This window comes from Podarcis bocagei (assembly GCF_964188305.1).
Source record: "Podarcis bocagei genome assembly, chromosome: 8".
Lineage (NCBI taxonomy): Eukaryota > Metazoa > Chordata > Lepidosauria > Squamata > Lacertidae > Podarcis > Podarcis bocagei.
This window is the reverse complement of record NC_138133.1, coordinates 56,070,024-56,078,360: the sequence shown is the minus strand read 5'-3', so window position 1 is coordinate 56,078,360 and position 8,337 is coordinate 56,070,024.

The following is an 8,337-nucleotide window of genomic DNA, read 5'->3' as shown; positions in this document are numbered from 1 at the left end:
AAAAGGCGGCTCTTATTCAGTGAGGCCAGGACATTTCCCCCAGAGCTGTGAAACTTGCAGGTGGTTTACTGAATGTTCCTTAATCCTAGCACTGGGGTTTTTTTTCATGCTCCTGTAACTGCCAATTTCTTCTGAAAGAAGGGAGCAGGTGACACTTCCTTTCATGAATAGAAGAGGCTTGGTAGCTCCTGTCTTTTCTCCTTTGGATGTCTCTCAGCTTCTTGTGTTACATACAATTAAGCAATGGCATTCCCAGTGATTTGTGCTTATACCCCATATTTTGTAGCCTTAAAATAACTTGCACAACACTATAATCAGCTTGCTTGACATTACACGATGGAAATATGGAGGTCTTAACTGTGTCAGTTCTTCAATTGACAGCCATCTTAAAATAAATAAATAAACCAAAGCCAGAAAAGCCAGTAAAATTCACCATATTAACCCTTTGTTAAAACAACTTTCTATTACAACTTTACATTCAGCAAAGTCATTCTGAAGTGAAAACAGATTTATAACTACCTTTGAACAAATACTCATGATTTGGTGAATGAATTCCAGAATAAAACAGAACAAAGCTGCAGGCATTTCAAAAGATGAGCACGGAAACAAAATACCTGTTTATTTTTTCAAGTCAGTGTTGTGGTTGGCTATGTAGAGGCTGTTCGCCAGCTATTAAAATACCTTTTTTCCATTTTCCTTGCTGCACATTTTGGTGTATGTAGCCACCAAAATTCTTGAAGGTGTTTGTCCATTTGTACAATCAGGAATTCTTCTTCTTCTTTAAAATGAAAGCAGTTCGTCTCCTTTTCCCAATGACATCTACCAATCTCAAACAACTACCAATTGAGTAAAAACATGTTTTTAACAAACAAAAAAGTTAAGTGGTGACTTGGGCACTGATGAATGATTTATGGTCACACACAGAGTGAGGATGACTTGGCAGAGAAAGCGAGAAGCAATGAAATACTACAGCGATCCATCAGTACCTATGGTGAAGTTGCTAGTCTACCAAATGTCCCTGATGATCTGGTAAAACTCACATTGAAAAGAAGGGCAGATCGGCAACAATTTCTTGGTAAGGATCTTAAATCTGTACTTACTGAAGGTCAAATGTTCAAAAATGCCCAGGGGTTTTTTAAAGACTTTGTTGTTTTATTAAATGGATGATACATACAGCATATGTTTGTAAAGTTACATGAACGATAAACAACAAAAGAACTGTTTGTGCAATGTAGCTTAAAGGGTAAGTACACACTAGAGATGTATATCATATAATGCCAAGAAGATTTTGAAGGAGACAAGTTTTGTTTACTGCAACTGAAACCTATTTGGTCTCAAAAAATCCTCCTTGTGAATTTTAACATCATTTTTTCTACAGATACTGCTCAGTTGCTTGAATATTCTTCCAAATGATTTCTATCTGGATTTGACACTGATACTTGGTTTTAATATCCTGATGGGGGGGGGGGGTTGCCAGTATTTGATAATGCATATTCAACAGTATACAGCTGTGTTACCTCTACAGTGGTACCTCAGGTTAAGTACTTAATTCATTCTGGAGGTCCGTTCTTAACCTTAAACTGTTCTTAACCTGAAGCACCACTTTAGCTAATGGGGCTTCCCACTGATGCCGTGCCGCCGGAGCACGATTTCTGTTCTCATCCTGAAGCAAAGTTCTTAACCTGAAGCACTATTTCTGGGTTAGCGGAGTCTGTAACCTGAAACGTATGTAACCCGAGGTACCACTGTATACAGCTTCACAGAGTCAAATCATATTGTACAGACCACAGATATGCTTGTACAAAAAACCCCAAAACCCTGTGTACATCACTGCATTTGTGTTTTAAACTGTTGGTCTCATTCCAGTGGCATTAAATCACAGGCATGACTTGAAATGAACAGAAGTAGATAGAAACAGGTGTCTCCCAGATTCAAGGAAAGGACAAATGTTAAGCAAATATTGTGAGCAACTGTCTTCCTGTGAGCCAGGAAGTCTGAACATCCCCCCCCCCACACACTTGAATTAATTGCAGTTTATTTATACCCTTAATTAATGTAGTTGAAAAATAGCAGCAACTTTAAACGTGCACTTTAAAGAACTGGAGATTAATTGCTGGCATATCTATCCACGCTGTGAACCCCCTTATTACCACTGTCCAATGAAAGCTGTGATATGAGGAATGCCACAGTTGCCCACAAGAGGTCTCCATAAGACTGACTGATACAACCCACCAGCTTGCTTTCCTAAGGCATAACTGTTAAAATTAGTAGTAAAAGAGATCAATGAGAAAAATGCTCATACATTTTTACGTGCATATTTACATTTTGTTTTATCGGTCTTTAGTAATGTACACATTTTATATATTTAATCACTTGAGCCCATTTAATAGCTGAACATACTGTATTGCAGGCATGAGCAACATGATGCTCTCCAGATGTTGCTGGACTCCCATCAACCTCAGTCAGGATGGCCAATAGGCAGAGATGATGGGAGTCCAACCACATCTGGACGGCACTGGATTGGCTACCTCCTCTGCTATATCCCAGACTACTCCTACTTGTAACCAAGCTGTTGTTGTTGTTTTTTGTCCAATTCAATTAGGTCGCATGAGAGGCTCCTTGGTTACACTGCAAAAACTTGTTAGCCTGTTTCCCAATGATACTTCATTCAAGAACAATCTAGGAGTGGGTTACCTTTTGATTGGCGACAACAGCAATGCCAAGAGGGTTTATGAGGAGGTGAGCTTCTATTAAGAATATGTACACTTTTTTTTAAAGTACCACAGGTTGATCAAGGCTTAAGAACATTACAATTTTGAAAACAATAAAAGTATGCATCTGCCTCTTTATAGCATAGGTGGTGAACCAGTGGGCTGAAAGGTGATTGCCGCAGCCCCGCCATCCCACAGCAAAATCAGACACATCTCCCTCTGCAAAGGCTCCATTGCTGGGTGGTCTTACCAGACAGGAACCATGAAGGAGCATTCTGTGCTGTTTCCTCATAGTAACGATTCCCGGCAAGAGGGAGTATGACTTTGCAAATTATGCAAATGGGGGCTTTCTTTTCCATTGTGCCAGTTGGGCCTGAACTTCTCTTCATTACCCAGGGCTGCAGTGGCAAAATCTGTACATCACAGTCCTGGGCTGAGAGGAAAGGGTTAAACCTCTTCATGCAGCCCAATACTGTGATGCCCAATACTGCCCATGACAGGGATGAGCTGAGGAGAGTGGTTTAAACTTCCCTGCCCAGCCTAGTGATGGAATTTCAAAGCCCTGTGGTGAGGATGAGTGTGTGTGCAGAGTGTGTGTGTTTTGTATGTGGTGCATGTGTGATAAATATGTGTTGGCAACACCTACCACAGGCATGCAGTCCTTGGATTAGTTGACTATCAGGGTAGCCCTTCAGCTGAAAAAGGGTAGCCACCCCTGCCTTTTAGGCCATGGTACCCTCATTTTGACCAGTCCAAACACTGCAAATGTTTCCTCTTACGGTTGCGCTAAAGTGTGCATAGGCTATGTGTGGTTTCCCTGTTGTGTAGCTTCTTGTTCAAACTACAAGATACTTGCCTTTTCCTTTTCTAACTCTTCATTCCTTTGCATGGGAAAACTTGGCCTACTAAAAAGCATGTGAACAGGATTGCACCATGACTCTAGGTCCTGCTTGGACTTCTGCAATGTGCTCTACGTGGGGCTACCTTTGGAGGTGACCCAGAAACTGCAATTAATCTAGAATGCGGCAGCTAGACTGGTGACTGGGAGTGGCCGCCGGGACACATAACACCGATCTTGAGAGATCTGCATTGGCTCCCAGTATGTTTCCGAGCACAATTCAGAGTGTTGGTGCTGACCTTTAAAGCCCTAAACGGCCTCAGTCTTGTATACCTGAAGGAGCGTTTCCACCCCCATCGTTCAGCCCGGACACTGAGATCCAGCGCTGAGGGCCTTCTGGTGGTTCCCTCATTGCGAGAAGTGAGGTTACAGGGAACCAGGCAGAGGGCCTTCTCGGTAGCGGCACCCACCCTGTGGAACACCCTCCCTTCATATGTGAAGGAAAATAAGCAGCTATCCTATCTTTAAAAGACATCTGAAGGCAGCCCTGTTTAGGGAAGTTTTTAATATTTAATGCTGTATTGTTTTTAACACTCGATTGGGAGCCGCCCAGAGTGGCTGGGGAAACTCAGCCAGATGGGCAAGGAATAAATAAATAAATAAATAAATAAATAAATAAAAATAATAATTGTTGTTGTTGTTGTTGTTGTTGTTGTTGTTGTTGTTGTTGTTGGTAGACATTCAAATCTGACTGTATGATAATGCCACTGAAGGCAACTGAACCTCATTGAAAGTGAGGGCATTGCTTCCTGAAGCAGTCACCTACATAATTCCAGCCAGCTGCAGTTGTAAATTACATCAATTTAAAAGCATATCTCATTTTCAAAATGCTCAAAGATGTTACATTTTAAAAGTTAAAGAATACATGTGAAATGGACTGATGAAGAAACAAAGTTAGGTATCCCAGGCGGAGTATCATAACTCATTTCAAGTTTAAATATAAAGTATAAAGTAGCTAGTTCTGTACCCTATAAAATAGGGATGAGGAACGTGTGATGCTTTGGATGTTGTTCACTAAAACTCCTGTCATTTTCTTTGCCATGCTGATTGGGGCTGATGGGTCTTGGCACCAAACAACTTCTGGAGGACCTCAGTTTTCTCCACTGCTGTTATGAATAGAGTCTTGAAATCTGACTAGAGGCATTGCGATGTGGTTGAAGACCCATGAAGCACCATCTGCTGATGCCCAACGAGAATCAGAAAATCCCTGCACCCTCTCTTCACCTCCCTTCTGTTGGCAAAAGGGTAGCACTAGAATGAGAAGTTGTGGGTCAGCAGTAGGAATAACTTCTAGGAAATCTCTGTGTTCATGGTTGACCTAAATTCTGTTTTCAGCAGTTTGGTCATGTTGAATCTTTTTTCCTATTTCCCCTGCCACACACACCTTCAGCAATGAACCTAAATAGTGAACTTTGAATCAAAGAATTTTATTCCTATAGTTGGAATTCAACCCGATGGGAAACTTGTCCATTCTTGGCGAACAATTTTTTTAAGATCTTCCATTGTATCACAGCTTGAAGGCAGTGTCAAGAAAGGGATAGTATTTCATTTTTCTCCGATTAGCTATTTCCCCTTTGAATCTAGTAGTCTGGCACTGAGACACAATACATTAAATATAGGCTTTGTAAAAATCAAAGCTGCTTTTGTTTTCAAAGCGCAATAGATCTTGGTTTAACTTTCTTCAAGGGATTTCTCTAGTTCAAGAAATTTGAAGGCAAACGCTCTGTCTCCCAATTTCTGCCACAGATAGACGAGTGTTTTGAGGTCAGTCCTGAACTCTGCATTAATTATAGTTAAATGGCTGAAGGAGACACAGTAGCAGGAAGAATTCCCTTCCTTCTCTGCTACCACAGTTCTGTGTACAGTGGTAGCTCAGGTTAAGTACTTAATTCGTTCCGGAGGTCCATTCTTAACCTTAAACTGTTCTTAACCTGAAGCACCACTTTAGCTAATGGGGCCTCCCGCTGCTGCTGCGCCGCCGCACGATTTCTGTTCTCATCTTGAAGCAAAGTTCTTAACCCGAGGTACTATTTCTGGGTTAGTGGAGTCTGTAACCTGAAGCATATGTAACCTGAGGTACCACTGTACTAACTAAACATTCTTTTCATAAAAATCCATTGTGCAAATGTCAAAGCTGATGTTTGGTATGTTGTTTAAAAATGAAGGCCATACCATGAATATCAGCACAACTTCTTGTCCGTGGCTGAGGATGGAACGGCACCTTACATGCAGCATGGAAGTATTGCCAAAAATGGCTCCCCTCCTGTTTGAGTTCTCCCCCTCTGCTCCATAACATTTAGGCTCACTTAACCCAGCAGGTGCCCGCCACATTTTTTTTAAACTACAACTCCCATCCACCTTGGCTATTGACCATGTTGTCTGGGACTGATGGGAGTTCTAGTCCAAAATATCAGGGGGGGGCACCAAATTGGGGAAGACTGATTCAGTCTATATCATGATATCACCAAGTTGTGAGTTTCCCTGCCTTTAGCAATGGGAGCCAATAATATGGAGTGAGACATGAAGTCTCATGACTTGATAAAAACACATCACAGGGTATGTTCCTTATTTTCTTATTTCTTTCTTTCCTTCATTATTTCATCTTTCTCTTCTCCTGTCTCCTAATTTATCCCTTCTCTATCTCCTTTTCTCTTTCTCTTTTCTTTTTAGTTTTTGGTTTTATTTAGATTAACATTTTAATGTTGAGAAAAAATATAATAAATAATATTTGTGTTCCTTTTTCCAAACTCTAATAATTTTTTTTAATGCAATTTTGAAGCATCTCCATGTGACACACAATATGTAATTCCAGCCTATATGACTGTGCTGAATTAATCCAAGAAGTCTGCTGCATGACCTTGCAGGCAAGAGAAAAGGCAGGGACAATTCCAATTAGACATACATGTTCAATAATGCATAGTCAAAACCCTTAGCCAGTGGTCTGCTTGTGGACTACTAATGGAAATAAATCCTTATTTTGAGCCAAGAACTAATATATAGCTATGTCTCTGTAAACAATTCAAAATCACTGCAGAGGTAAAGCCCTAATTATTTTTTGTTTTGCTTTTTCACAGGTTTTGAGCCTGGCTCCTAATGACGGTTTTGCTAAAGTGCATTATGGCTTCATCCTGAAGGCAGAGAACAAGATTGCAGAAAGCATTCCCTATTTAAAAGTAATATTTACATTAGGTTCTCCTTCTTTTGGAAAGCACAATAAATGGAGGAAATTATATGTGAAGGGTCAAAATTGTACTATTTAATATTAGAGGGTCGTGAAAACCTCCTTTCCCCATATGAACTGACCCAGATCCTGTGATCACCATCTGAGACCCTTTTTCCACGAGAGGTTCAGAAGGTGGCAACATGAGAATGGGCCTTTTTTGCAGTGACTCTCCAGTTGCAAAATGCTTTCCCCAGGGCACCAGGTGCCTTTGCTACTTATCTTTAGGCACAAGGCAAAACAGTCCTCTTCTCCCATACCTTTGGCTAATTAAACAATCAATGGAGTTTTTAACTGTGGGGGGTCTTGGGGGTTTTTGTTACAAAAATGGTGTACATTTTTGTGTTTTTATATTGTAAACTGCCCTGTGATCCTTGGATGAATGGTGGTATAGGATGATGATGGTTATTGTTATTACTACTACTGCTGCTATCACTACTATGTTGATCCATCCCCTGGAAGAAAGATCTCTTTTCCAGGATGGGGCTTCAGGTCAGTTATTTAGCACTGCAACTTACTCCCTGCCCTCTAAGAGCCAGTTCACACAACCACGTTTGAGATGGTTCTTCTGAAGCAAGTTCCCATGTAGAGACATTTTCACAAGTCCATATAATCATGTGAACATTTGTGGGGGAAACACACCATGGCCACTCTCCACCTCCATTAGAAATAGTAGAGTTGACACACAATAGCAGAGAAGACATGGGGAAAAGAGAGTGATAGATAATTTATTATGCATCCTTTGAAGGAACAGAAAGCGTGTACACTATAATACATTATAGGAATTTTAAGATAATATATCTTTGAGAAAGAATTATATAAATACAAGTATACTATATAGTAGTAGTAATTGACTTACTGTCTGCATGTGGGTCTTTAGGCAGCCCAAATGACAGTACAATTTAATGTATAAGCAGCCTTGGGGGATCCTTAAAGTTTTCAGAAGTACAAGAAATCTTTATGGTGGGGAGACTCAAAACAACTTGATGGACATGGAATGATGGAAAAATTGAAAGCTGAGGAAATGGAATAGAGTTTCCTAGTAAAGGGCATAGCTGGCTCAAATCCTGAATAGCAGCTATCCACACTGCTACATTTTGTTAGCTGTGGAACTGAAAAGCTTTTTTAAAACACAAAAATGAATAACTGGCATTCTTTTCTGATCCCTCTAGGAAGGTCTAGAATCAGGAGACCCAGGCACTGACGACGGGCGCTTTTATTTCCATTTGGGTGATGCCATGCAGAGAGTTGGAAACAAAGAGGTAGAGTTTAATGGAGGTTCAATGAGTTTCATCTGGAAAGGCAAATAAGATCTGAGTTGACTTTGACCCTAATGTGTCCAGAGTGTGAGATTGGTCAGGAACCTGAAGCAGGAAGCACAGCAAAGAGCCAAACTCCAAATGTCATCAGAGGCTATGATGAAATTGCAGGTTGTTAAGCACACAGAAGGGTTCAAGGGAAGACTTGGAAATAAATAGGGCTGTGGTCTTAGTCAAACCAATTAGAAG